Source organism: Zea mays, chromosome 5 (genome assembly GCF_902167145.1).
Source record: "Zea mays cultivar B73 chromosome 5, Zm-B73-REFERENCE-NAM-5.0, whole genome shotgun sequence".
NCBI classification, from domain to species: Eukaryota; Viridiplantae; Streptophyta; class Magnoliopsida; order Poales; family Poaceae; genus Zea; species Zea mays.
The window spans coordinates 13,327,249-13,339,639 of NC_050100.1; positions in this window are offsets into that span (position 1 = coordinate 13,327,249).

The window sequence follows — 12,391 nt, forward strand, 5'->3', positions numbered from 1 at the left end:
CTCCTAAGAAACTATCTAACTTTGTTAAGGGCAAGGCTCCCATGCCTCAAGATAACGAGGGTTACATTTTGTACCCTACCGGTTATCCTGAGGACAAAATTAGGAGAATTCATTCTAGGAAGTCTCACCCTGGCCCTAATCATGCTTTTATGTATAAGGGTGAGACATCTAGCTCTAGGCAACCAACTCGTGCCAAGTTGCCTAAGAAGAAAACTCCAAGTGCATCAAATGATCATAGTATTTCATTTAAAACTTTTGATGCTTCATATGTGCTAATTAACAAATCCGGCAAGGTAGTTGCCAAGTTTGTTGGGGGCAAACACAAGGGATCAAAAACTTGTGTTTGGGTACCCAAAGTTCTTGTTTCTAATGCCAAAGGACCCAAAACCATTTGGATACCTAAAGTCAAGAACTAAAATTGTTTTGTAGGTTTATGCATCCGGGGGCTCAAGTTGGATTATTGATAGCGGGTGCACAAACCACATGACCGGGGAGAAGAAGATGTTCTCCTCCTACGAGAAAAACCAAGATCCCCAACGAGCAATCACTTTCGGGGATGGAAACCAAGGTTTGGTCAAAGGCTTGGGTAAAATTGCTATGTCACCTGACCATTCCATTTCTAATGTTATTCTTGTAGACTCTTTAGATTACAACTTGCTTTCTGTTTCCCAATTATGTCAAATGGGCTACAACTGTCTATTCACTGATGTAGGTGTCACTGTCTTTAGAAGGAGTGATGATTCAATAGCATTTAAGGGAGTGTTAGAGGGTCAGCTATACTTGGTAGATTTTGATAGAGCTGAACTCGACACTTGCTTAATTGCTAAGACTAACATGGGTTGGCTCTGGCACCGCCGACTAGCTCATGTTGGAATGAAGAATCTTCACAAACTTCTAAAGGGAGAACACATTTTAGGGCTAACAAGCGTTCATTTTGAGAAAGACAGGGTTTGTAGCGCATGCCAAGCAGGGAAGCAAGTTGGCACTCAACATCCACACAAGAACATCATGACGACGGACAGGCCACTCGAGCTCCTACACATGGATCTATTCGGCCTGATAGCTTACATAAGCATCGGCGGGAGTAAGTACTGTCTAGTAATTGTGGATGATTATTCTCGCTTCACTTGGGTATTCTTTTTGCAGGAAAAATCTCAAACCCAAGAGACTTTAAAGGGATTCTTGAGACGGGCTCAAAACGAGTTTGGATTAAGGATCAAGAAAATTAGAAGCGACAACGGGATGGAGTTTAAGAACTCACAAATCGAAGGCTTCCTTGAGGAGGAGGGCATCAAGCATGAGTTCTCTTCTCCCTACACGCCACAACAAAATGGTGTAGTGGAGAGGAAGAATAGAACTCTATTGGACATGGCAAGGACCATGCTTGATGAGTACAAGACTCCGGATCAGTTTTGGGCCGAAGCGGTCAACACTGCCTGCTACGCCATCAACCGATTATATCTACACCAAATCCTCAAGAAGACATCATACGAACTCCTAACCGGTAAAAAGCCCAATATTTCATATTTTAGAGTCTTTGGTAGAAAATGCTTTATTCTTATTAAAAAGGGTAGAAAATCTAAATTTGCTCCTAAGACCGTAGAAGGCTTTTTACTAGGATATGATTCAAACACAAGGGCATATAGAGTCTTTAACAAGTCCTCGGGACTAGTTGAAGTTTCTTGTGATGTTGTGTTTGATGAGACTAACGGCTCTCAAGTAGAGCAAGTTGATCTTGATGAGATAGGTGATGAAGAGGCTCCGTGCATCGCGCTAAAGAACATGTCCATTGGGGATGTGTGTCCTAAGGAATCCGAAGAGCCTCCAAATGCACAAGATCAACCATCCTCCTCCACGCAAGCGTCTCCACCAACTCAAAATGAGGATGAGGCTCAAGATGATGAAGGAGAAGATCCACAAGATGAGCCACCTCAAGATGACGGCAATGATCAAGGGGGAGATGCAAATGATCAAGACAAGGAGGAAGAACAAGAACCAAGGCCGCCACACCCAAGAGTCCACCAAGCAATCCAACGAGATCACCCCGTCGACACCATCCTCGGCGACATACATAAGGGGGTAACTACTAGATCTCGTGTTGCACATTTTTGTGAGCATTACTCTTTTGTTTCCTCTATTGAGCCACACAGGGTAGAGGAAGCACTTCAAGATTCGGATTGGGTGGTGGCGATGCAAGAGGAGCTCAACAATTTCACTAGGAATGAGGTATGACATTTGGTTCCGCGTCCTAATCAAAATGTTGTAGGAACCAAGTGGGTCTTCCGCAACAAGCAAGACGAGCATGGTGTGGTGACAAGGAACAAAGCTCGACTTGTGGCCAAGGGATACTCCCAAGTCGTAGGTTTGGATTTTGGTGAAACCTATGCACCCGTAGCTAGGCTTGAGTCCATTCGTATATTATTGGCCTATGCTACTTACCATGGCTTCAAGCTTTACCAAATGGACGTGAAGAGTGCCTTCCTCAATGGACCAATCAAGGAAGAGGTCTATGTTGAGCAACCTCCCGGCTTTGAAGACAGTGAGTACCCTAACCATGTCTATAAACTCTCTAAGGCGCTTTATGGGCTCAAGCAAGCCCCAAGAGCATGGTATGAATGCCTAAGAGACTTTCTTATAGCAAATGGCTTCAAAGTCGGCAAGGTCGATCCTACTCTATTCACTAAAACTCTTGACAATGATTTGTTTGTATGCCAAGTTTATGTTGATGATATTATATTTGGGTCTACTAACAAATCTACTTGTGAGGAATTTAGTAGGATCATGACACAGAAATTCGAGATGTCGATGATGGGGGAGTTGAAGTACTTCTTAGGATTTCAAGTGAAGCAACTCCAAGAGGGCACCTTCATTAGCCAAACAAAGTATACTCAAGATATTCTAAACAAGTTTGGGATGAAGGATGCCAAGCCCATCAAGACTCCCATGGGAACCAATGGGCATCTCGACCTCGACACGGGAGGTAAGTCCGTGGATCAAAAGGTATACCGGTCGATGATAGGTTCATTACTCTATTTATGTGCATCTCGACCGAACATTATGCTTTCCGTATGCATGTGTGCAAGATTTCAAGCCGACCCTAAGGAAGCTCACCTTACAGCCGTTAAACGAATCTTGAGATATTTGGATTATACTCCTAAGTTTGGGCTTTGGTATCCTAGGGGATCCACATTCGATTTAATTGGTTATTCGGATGCCGATCGGGCGGGGTGTAAGATTAATAAAAAGAGCACATCGGGGACTTGCCAGTTCTTGGGAAGATCCTTGGTGTCTTGGGCTTCAAAGAAGCAAAATTCCATAGCTCTTTCCACCGCCGAAGCCGAGTACATTGCCGCAGGCTATTGTTGCGCACAATTGCTATGGATGAGGCAAACCCTGCGGGACTACGGTTACAAATTAACCAAAGTCCCTTTGCTATGTGATAATGAGAGTGCAATCCGCATGGCGGATAATCCCGTTGAGCATAGCCGCACTAAAGACATAGCCATTCGGTATCACTTTCTAAGGGATCACCAACAAAAGGGAGATATCGAGATTGCTTACATTAATACTAAGGATCAATTAGCCGATATCTTTACCAAGCCACTTGATGAACAAACTTTTAACAAACTTAGGCATGAGCTAAATATTCTTGATTCTAGGAACTTCTTTTGTTGATTTGCACACATAGCTCATTTATATACCTTTGATCATATCTCTTTCATGTACTATGACTAATGTGTTTTCAAGTATTTTTCAAACCAAGTCATAGGTATATTGAAAGGAAATTGGAGTCTTCGGCGAAGACAAAGGCTTCCACTCCACTCCATCAACTCATCCTTCACCGTCACTCCGAGCACCTCTCCAACTTTGGTATAATCTTCACTCATATGTTATTTACCAAAGAAGGAGAAAATAGTATAAGGGCTCTAATGAATCCGTTTTTGGCGATTTATGCCAAAGGGGGAGAGAGCATGAGCCCAAAGCAAAAGGACCGGACCACCACCTAATTTTAAAACATTTGATTTTCAATTGGTAAATTTGTATCTTATTATGTTCAAAAGGGGGGAGGAAATAGCTTTCAAAAATTGATATCTTAAAACCCTCTTGAACACTAAGAGGAGAATTTATTGAGGGGGAGTTTTGTTTAGTCAAAGGAAAAGCATTTGAAAAAGGGGGAGAGAATTTCAAATCTTATAAATGCTTCTCAAGAATCTTATTCATTTACCTTTGACTATTTGCAAATGAACTTTGAAAAGAATTTACAAAAGAATTTGCAAAAACAAAACATGTGGTGCAAGCGTGGTCCAAAATGTTGAGAATATAAAGAAACAATCCATGCGCATATTATGAATATTTATATTGGCTTAATTCCAAGTAACCTTTGCACTTACATTATGCAAACTAGTTCAATTATGCACTTCTATACTTGCTTTGGTTTGTGTTGGCATCAATCACCAAAAAGGGGGAGATTGAAAGGGAATTAGGCTTACACCTATTTCCTAATTGATTTTGGTGGTTGAATTGTCCAACACAAATAATTGGGCTAACTAGTTTGCTCTAGTTTATAAGTTGTACAGGTGCCAAAGGTTCACACTTAGCCAATAAAACGACCAAGAAATGGGTTCAACCAAAAGAGCAAGGGACAACCGAAGGCAGCCCTGGTTTGGCGCACCGGACTGTCCGGTGCACCAGGGGACTTCACGCCGAACTCCTCACCTTCGGGAAAATCCAGGGGCGCTCCGCTAAAATTCACCGGACTGTCCGGTGTACATTGGACAGTGTCCGGTGCCCCAGGGGAGAGCGGCTCTGGAACTCGCCAGCCTCGGGAATTCGCTCCGCTATAATTCACCGGACATGTCCGGTGCACACCGGACTGTCCGGTGAGCCAGCGGAGCAACGACTACCTCGCGCCAACGGTCACCTGCAGAAGCAATTAATGCGCGCCAGAGCGCGCAGAAGTCAGGCACACGTGAAGTGGCACACCGGACACTCTACAGTACATGTCCGGTGTGCCACCGGACAGCCAGGCGGGCCCACTCGTCAGAGCTCCAACGGTCGGAACCCAACGGCCTGGTGACGTGGCTGGCGCACCGAACTGTCCGGTGCACCGGACTGTCCGGTGTGCCATGCGACAGCAGCCTCCACCAAACGGCTAGTTTGGTGGTTGGGGTTATAAATACCCCAACCACCCCACATTCAAGACATCCAAGTTTTCATACTTCCAACCACTTACAAGAGCTAGGCATTCAATACAAGACACACCCAAGTGATCAAATCCTCTCCCAACTCCACAAAAGCTTTAGTGACTAGTGAAGAGTGATTTGTCGTGTTCATTTGAGCTCTTGCGCTTGGATCGCTTGCTTTCTTTCTTTCATCCTTTTCTTGTGATCAAAACTCAATTGTAACCGAGGCAAGAGACACCAATTGTGTGGTGGTCCTTGCGGGGAAGTTTTGTTCCAGGTTGATTTGAGAAGAGAAAGCTCACTCGGTCCGAGGGACCGTTTGAGAGAGGGAAGGGGTTGAAAAAGACCCGGCCTTTGTGGCCTCCTCAACGGGGAGTAGGTTTGCGAAAACCGAACCTCGATAAAACAAATCCTTGTGTCTGACTTCCTCATTTCACTTGTGTTTTGTTTTTACGCCCTCTCTCGGACTCGATTATATTTCTAATGTCTAACCCGGCTTGTAGTTGTGATTGATTTTGTAAATTTCAGTCTCGCCCTATTCACCCCCCCTCTAGGCGACTTTCATGTGGCCATTGATCATTGACTAGAGGCTCGTAAACCTCACCCCACATATGTTTCCTTGCCATAGATCACATTCTTGGATTCCTAGTGGAGACCATTTCTTCGTAAAAAATCCATAGGTGTTAGGCTTCGGTATTATTGAAAATGGTCGTTCATGGCTATTTTCAACAAAAATGGGGGTTTTTTGGCAATTGATCATTGACCAGAGGCTCGTTCACATCACTCCACATATGTTTTCTTGCCATAGATCACATTATTGGATTTCTGGTGGAGACCATTTCTTGGTAAAAAATCCGTAGGTGTTAGCCTTCTATATTATTGAAAATGGTCGTTCATGGCTATTTCTGACAAAAATCGGGGTTGTGTGGCCATTGATCATTGACTAGAGGCTCGTACACCTCACCCTACATATGTTTCCTTGCCATAGAACACATTTTTGGATTTCCAGTGGAGACCATTACTTGGTCGATAATCCGTAGGTGTTAGCGTTTGGTATTATTGAAAATGGGCGTTGTTGCAATTTTTGACAAAAATGGGGGTTGTGTGGCCATCGATCATCGACCAGAGGCTCGAACACCTGACCCCACATATATTTCCTTGCCATAGGTCACATTCTTGGATTTCTGGTGGAGACCGTTTCTTGGTTAAAAATCCGTAAGTGTTAGCCTTCAGTATTATAGAAAATGGTCGTTCATGGCTATATTCAACAAAATGGGGGTTGTGTGGCCATTGATCATCGACCAGTGGCTCGTTCACCACACCCCACATATGTTTCCTTTCCATAGATCACATTCTTGGATTTCTGGTGGAGACCATTTCTTGGTCAAAAATCTATAGGTGTTAGCCTTTGGTATTATTGAAAATGGTCGTTCATGCTATTTTTGACAAAAATAGGGGTTGTGTGGCCTTTGATCATCAATCAGAGGCTCGTACACCTCACCCCACTTATGTTTCCTAGCCATAGATCACATTCTTGGATTTCTGGTGGAGACCATTTCTTGGTGAAAAATTCGTTGGTGTTAGCCTTCGGTATTATTGAAAATCGTTGTTCATGCTATTTTCGACAAAAATGGGGGTTGTGTGGCCATGGATCATTGACTAGAGACTCGTACACCTCACCCCACATATGTTTACTTGCCATAGATCACATTCTTGGATTCCTAGTGGAGACCAATTCTTCGTAAAAAATCCATAGATGTTAGCCTTCGGTATTATTGAAAATGGTCGTTCATGACTATTTTCAACAAAACAGGGGTTTTGTGGCAATTGATCATTGTCTAGAGGCTCGTTCACCTCACCCCACATATGTTTTCTTGCCATAGATCATATTCTTGGATTTTGGGTGGAGACCATTTCTTGGTCAAAAATCTGTAGGTGTTAGCCTTCGGTATTATTAAAAATGGTCGTTCATGGCTATTTTCGACAAAATGGGGGTTGTGCGGCCATTGATCATTGACCAGAGGCATGTTCACCTCACCCACATATGTTTCCTTGCCATAGATCACATTCTTAGATTTCTGGTGGAGACCATTTCTTGGTCAAAAATCAGTAGGTGTTAGCGTTCGGTATTATTGAAAATGGCCGTTCATGCTATTTTCGACAAAATAGGGGTTGTGTGGCCTTTGATCATCAACCAGACGCTCGTACCCCTCACCCCACATATGTTTCCTTGCCATAGATCACATTCTTGGATTTCTGGTGGAGACCATTTCTTGGTGAAAAATCCGTTGGTGTTAACCTTCGGTATTATTGAAAATGTTCGTTCATGTTATTTTTCGACAAAAATGGGGATTGTGTCGGCATTGATCATTGACTAGAGGCTCGTACACCTCACCCCACATAGGTTTCCTGACATAGATCACATTCTTGGATTTCTATTTGAGACGATTTCTTCGACAAAAATCATTAGGTGTTAGCCTTCGGTATTATTGAAAATGGTCGTTCATGGCTATTTTCGACAAAAATGGGGGTTTTGTGGCCATTGATCATTGACTAGAGGCTAGTTCACCTCACACCACATATGTTTTCTTGCCATAGATCACATTCTTGGATTTCTGGTCAAGACCATTTCTTGGTCAAAAATTCGTAGGTGTTAGCCTTCGGTATTATTGAAAATGGTCGTTCATGTCTATTTCCGACAAAAATGGGGGTTGTGTGGCCATTGATCATCGACCAGAGGCTCGTACACCTCACCCCACATTTGTTTCCTTGCCATAAGTCATATTCTTGGATTTCTGGTGGAGTCCATTTCTTGGTAAAAAATCAGTAGGTGTTAGCCTTCGGTATTATTGAAAAGGGTCGTTCATGGCTATTTACGACAAAAATGGGAGTTGTGTGGCCATTGATCATTGACCAGTGGCTCGTTCACCTCACCCAACATATGTTTCCTTGGCATGGATCACATTCTTGGATTTCTGTTGGAGACCATTTCTTGGTAATAAATCTGTAGTTGTTAGCCTTGGATATTATTGAAAATTGTCATTCATGCCTATTTTCGACAAAAATAGGGTTGTGTGGCAATTGATCATTGACAGAGGCACGTTCACCTCACCCCACATATGTTTCTTGCCATAAATCACATTCTTGGATTTCTAGTGGAGACCATTTCTTGGTCAAATATCTGTAGGTGTTAGCCTTCGGTATTATTGAAAATGGTTATTCATGTTATTTTTGACAAAAATAGGGGTTGTGTGGCCTTTGATCATCAACCAGAGGCTCATACACCTCACCCCACATATGTTTCTTTGCCATAGATCCATGGATTTCTGGTGGAGACCACTTCTTGGTGAAAAATCTGTTGTTGTTAGCCTTCGTTATTATTGAAAATGTTCGTTCTTGCTATTTTCGACAATATGGGGGTTGTGTGGCCATTGATCATTAACTAGAGGCTCGTACACCTCACCCACATATGTTTCCTTGTCATAGGTCACACTCTTGGATTTCTAGTGGAGACCATTTCTTCGTCAAAAATCCATAGGTGTTAGCCTTCGGTATTATTGAAAATGGTTGTTCATGGCTATTTTGAACAAAAATGGGTGTTTTGTGGCAATTGATCATTGACCAGAGGCTCGTTCACCTCACCCCCATATGTTTTCCTTCCATAGATCACATTCCTGGATTTCTGGTGGAGACCAATTCTTGGTCAAAAATCCGTAGGTGTTAGCCTTCGGTATTATTGAAAATGGTCGTTTGTGGCTATTTCCGAAAAATGGGTGTTGTGTGGCCATTGATCATCGACCAGAGGCTCGTACACCTCACCCCACATATGTTTCCTTGCCATAGGTCACATTCTTGGATTTCTGGTGGAGGCCATTTTTTGGTCAAAAATCTGTTGGTGTTAGCCTTTGGTATTATTGAAAATGGTCATTCATGGCTATTTTCGACAAAAATGGGGGTTGTGTGGCCATTGATCATTGACCAGAGGCTCGTTCACCTCACCCCACATATGTTTCCTTGCCATAAATCATATTCTCGGAATTCTGGTGGAGATCATTTCTTGGTCAAAAATCCGTAGGTGTTAGCCTCGGGTATTATTGAAAATGATCATTCATGGCTATTTTCGACAAAAATCGGGGTTGTGTGGCCATTGATCATTGACCTGAGGCTCATTCACATCACCCAACATATGTTTCCTTGCCATAGATCACATTCTTGGATTTCTGGTGGAGGCCATTTCTCGGTGAAAAATTCGTAGGTGCTAGCCATCGATATTAATGAAAATGGTTGGTCATGCTATTTTCGACAAAAATAGGGGTTGTGTGGCCTTTGATCATCAACCAGAGCCTCGTACACCTCACCCCACATATGTTTCCTTGCCATAGATCACATTCTTGGATTTCTGGTGGAGACCATTTCTTGGTGAAAAATCTGTAGGTGTTAGCCTTCGGTATTATTGAAAATGGTTGTTCCTGCTATTTTCGACAAAAATGGGGGTTGTGTGGCCATTGATCATTGACTAGTGGCTCATACACCTAGCAAGGAAACATATGTGGGGTGAGATGTACGAGCCTCTGGTCGATGATAAGTGGCCCATTTTCAATAATACCAAAGGCTAACACCTACAGATTTTTGACCAAGATATGGTCTCCACTAGAAATGCAAGAATGTGATCTCTAGAAAGGAAACATATGTGGGGTGTGGTGTATGAGCCTCTTGTCGATTGTCAATGGCCACACAACCCCTATTTTTGTCAAAAATAGTATGAACGACCATTTTCAATAATACTGAAGGCTAACACCTACGGATTTTTGACCAAGAAATGGTCTCCACCAGATATATAAGAATGTGATGTATGTGAAGGAAACATATGTGGGGTGAGGTGTACGAGCCTCTGGTCGATGATCAATGGCCACACAACCCTTATTTTTGCCGAAAATTGCATCAACGACCATTTTCAATAATTCTGATGGCTAACATTACAGATTTTTGACCAATAAATTGTCTCCACCAAAAATCCAAAAATGTGATCTATGGCATAGAAACATATGTGGGGTGAGGTGTACGAGCCTCTTATTGATGATCAATGGCCACACAACCCCTATTTTTGTCGAAAATAGCATGAACGACCATTTTCAATAATACCGAAGGCTAACACCTATGGATTTTTTACCAAGAAATGGTCTCCACTAGAAATCCAAGAATGTGATCTATGGCAAGGAAACATATGTGGGGTCAGGTGTATGAGCAATTGGTCGATGATCAATGGCCACACAACCCCCATTTTTGTCGAAAATTGCATGAACGAACATTTTTTCAATAATACCGAAGGCTAACACCTATTGATTTTTGACCAAGAAATGGTCTCCACCTGAAATCCAAGAATGTGATCTATGGCAAGAAAACAAACGTGGGGTGAGGTGTACAAGCCTTTGGTCGATGATCAATGGCCACACAACTCCCATTTTTGTCGAAATTTTTTGTCGAAAATAGCATGAAGGACCATTTTCAATAATACCGAAGGCTAACACCAATGGGTTTTTGGCCAAAAATGGTCTCCACCAGAAAACCAAGAATGTGATCTATGGCAAGGAAAAATATGTGGGGTGATGTGTAGGAGCCTCTAATCGATGATCTATGGCCAAACAACCTTCATTTTTGACGAAAATAGCCATGAACGACCATTTTCAATAATACCGAAGGATAACACCTACGGATTTATGACCAAGAAACGGTCTCCACCAAAAATCCAAGAATGTGATCTATGGCAAGGAAACATTTGTGGGGTGAGGTGTACAAGCCTCTGGTCGATGATCAATGGCCACACAACACACATAAACTTAAACTCATATTGATGTGTTTATGTCCACTCAAGTAAAACGTCGCACATCATTATGCCACATCGTTTCTCAAAATAAAATAAAACCATGGGAAATTTAGCCAAACTGCACGAGAGAACTGTCCAAACATAGGTTAAGGTTGTAAGGAATCTTCTTTCCACCAAACAGTTGCTAATAAGTAGGAATATAAAGAATTCAAAACAATAGATCATCTTTTAAACTAAAAATGACGTTTCCCTGATGTCAAGGGCATTGTATTCGCACGAGAGGGTATTAGAGTACAACTAGTGGATGAAGACGTTATTGGGCTAGCTAATGACCTTTTGTGACACCAGGTTTCCTATAATCCCCTCTATTCAAGGCATACTTAGACGATGTTTATGTCCACTCAAGAAAAATAACACACATCAATATGCCACATCGTTTCTCAAAATAAAATAATGACCATGGAAAATTTATCCAAATTGAGTGAGAGAACTGTCCAAACATAGGTTAAGGTTGTAAGGCACATTTTTTCCACCATACCATTGCTAAAAAGTTGGAATATAGAGAATTCAAACAATAGATCACCTTTTAAACCTCAAATGACGTTTCTATGATTTTGAGGCCACTATATTCGCACGAGAGGGTATTAGAGTGCAACTAGTGGATGAAGACATTATTGGGCTAGCTAATGACTTTTGTGATACCAGATTTCCAATAATCCCCTCTATTCAAGGCATACCTATATGGTGTTTATGTCCACTCAAGTATAACACCATACATCATTATGCCACACCGTTTCTCAAAATAAAATAAAGACCATGGGAAATTTAGCCAAATTGCGTGAGAGAACTGTCCAAATATAGGTTAAGGTTGTAAGGAACCTTTTTTCCACCGTACAATTGCTAAAAAGTTGGAATATAAAGAATTCAAAATAATAGATCACCTTTTATACCACAAATGACGTTTCCCTGATGTCAAGGGCATTGTAATTGCACGTGAGGGTATTAGAGTACAACTAGTGGATGAAGACATCATTGGGCTAGCAAATGACATTTTGTGATACCAGGTTTCCTATAATCCTCTCAATTCAAGGCATACCTAGACGGTGTTTATGTCCACTCAAGAAAAACAAAACACATCAATATGCCACATTGTTTCTCAAAATAAAATAATGACCTTGGAAAATTTAGCCAAATTACGTGAGTGAACTGTACAAACATAGGTTAAGGTTGTAAGGCACCTTTTTCCACCATACAGTTGCGAAAAAGTTGGAATATAAAGAATTCAAAACAATAGATCACCTTTTAAACCTCAAATGACGTTTCTATGATATTGAGGGCATTGTATTCACACGAGACAATATTAGTGTACAACTAGTGGATGAAG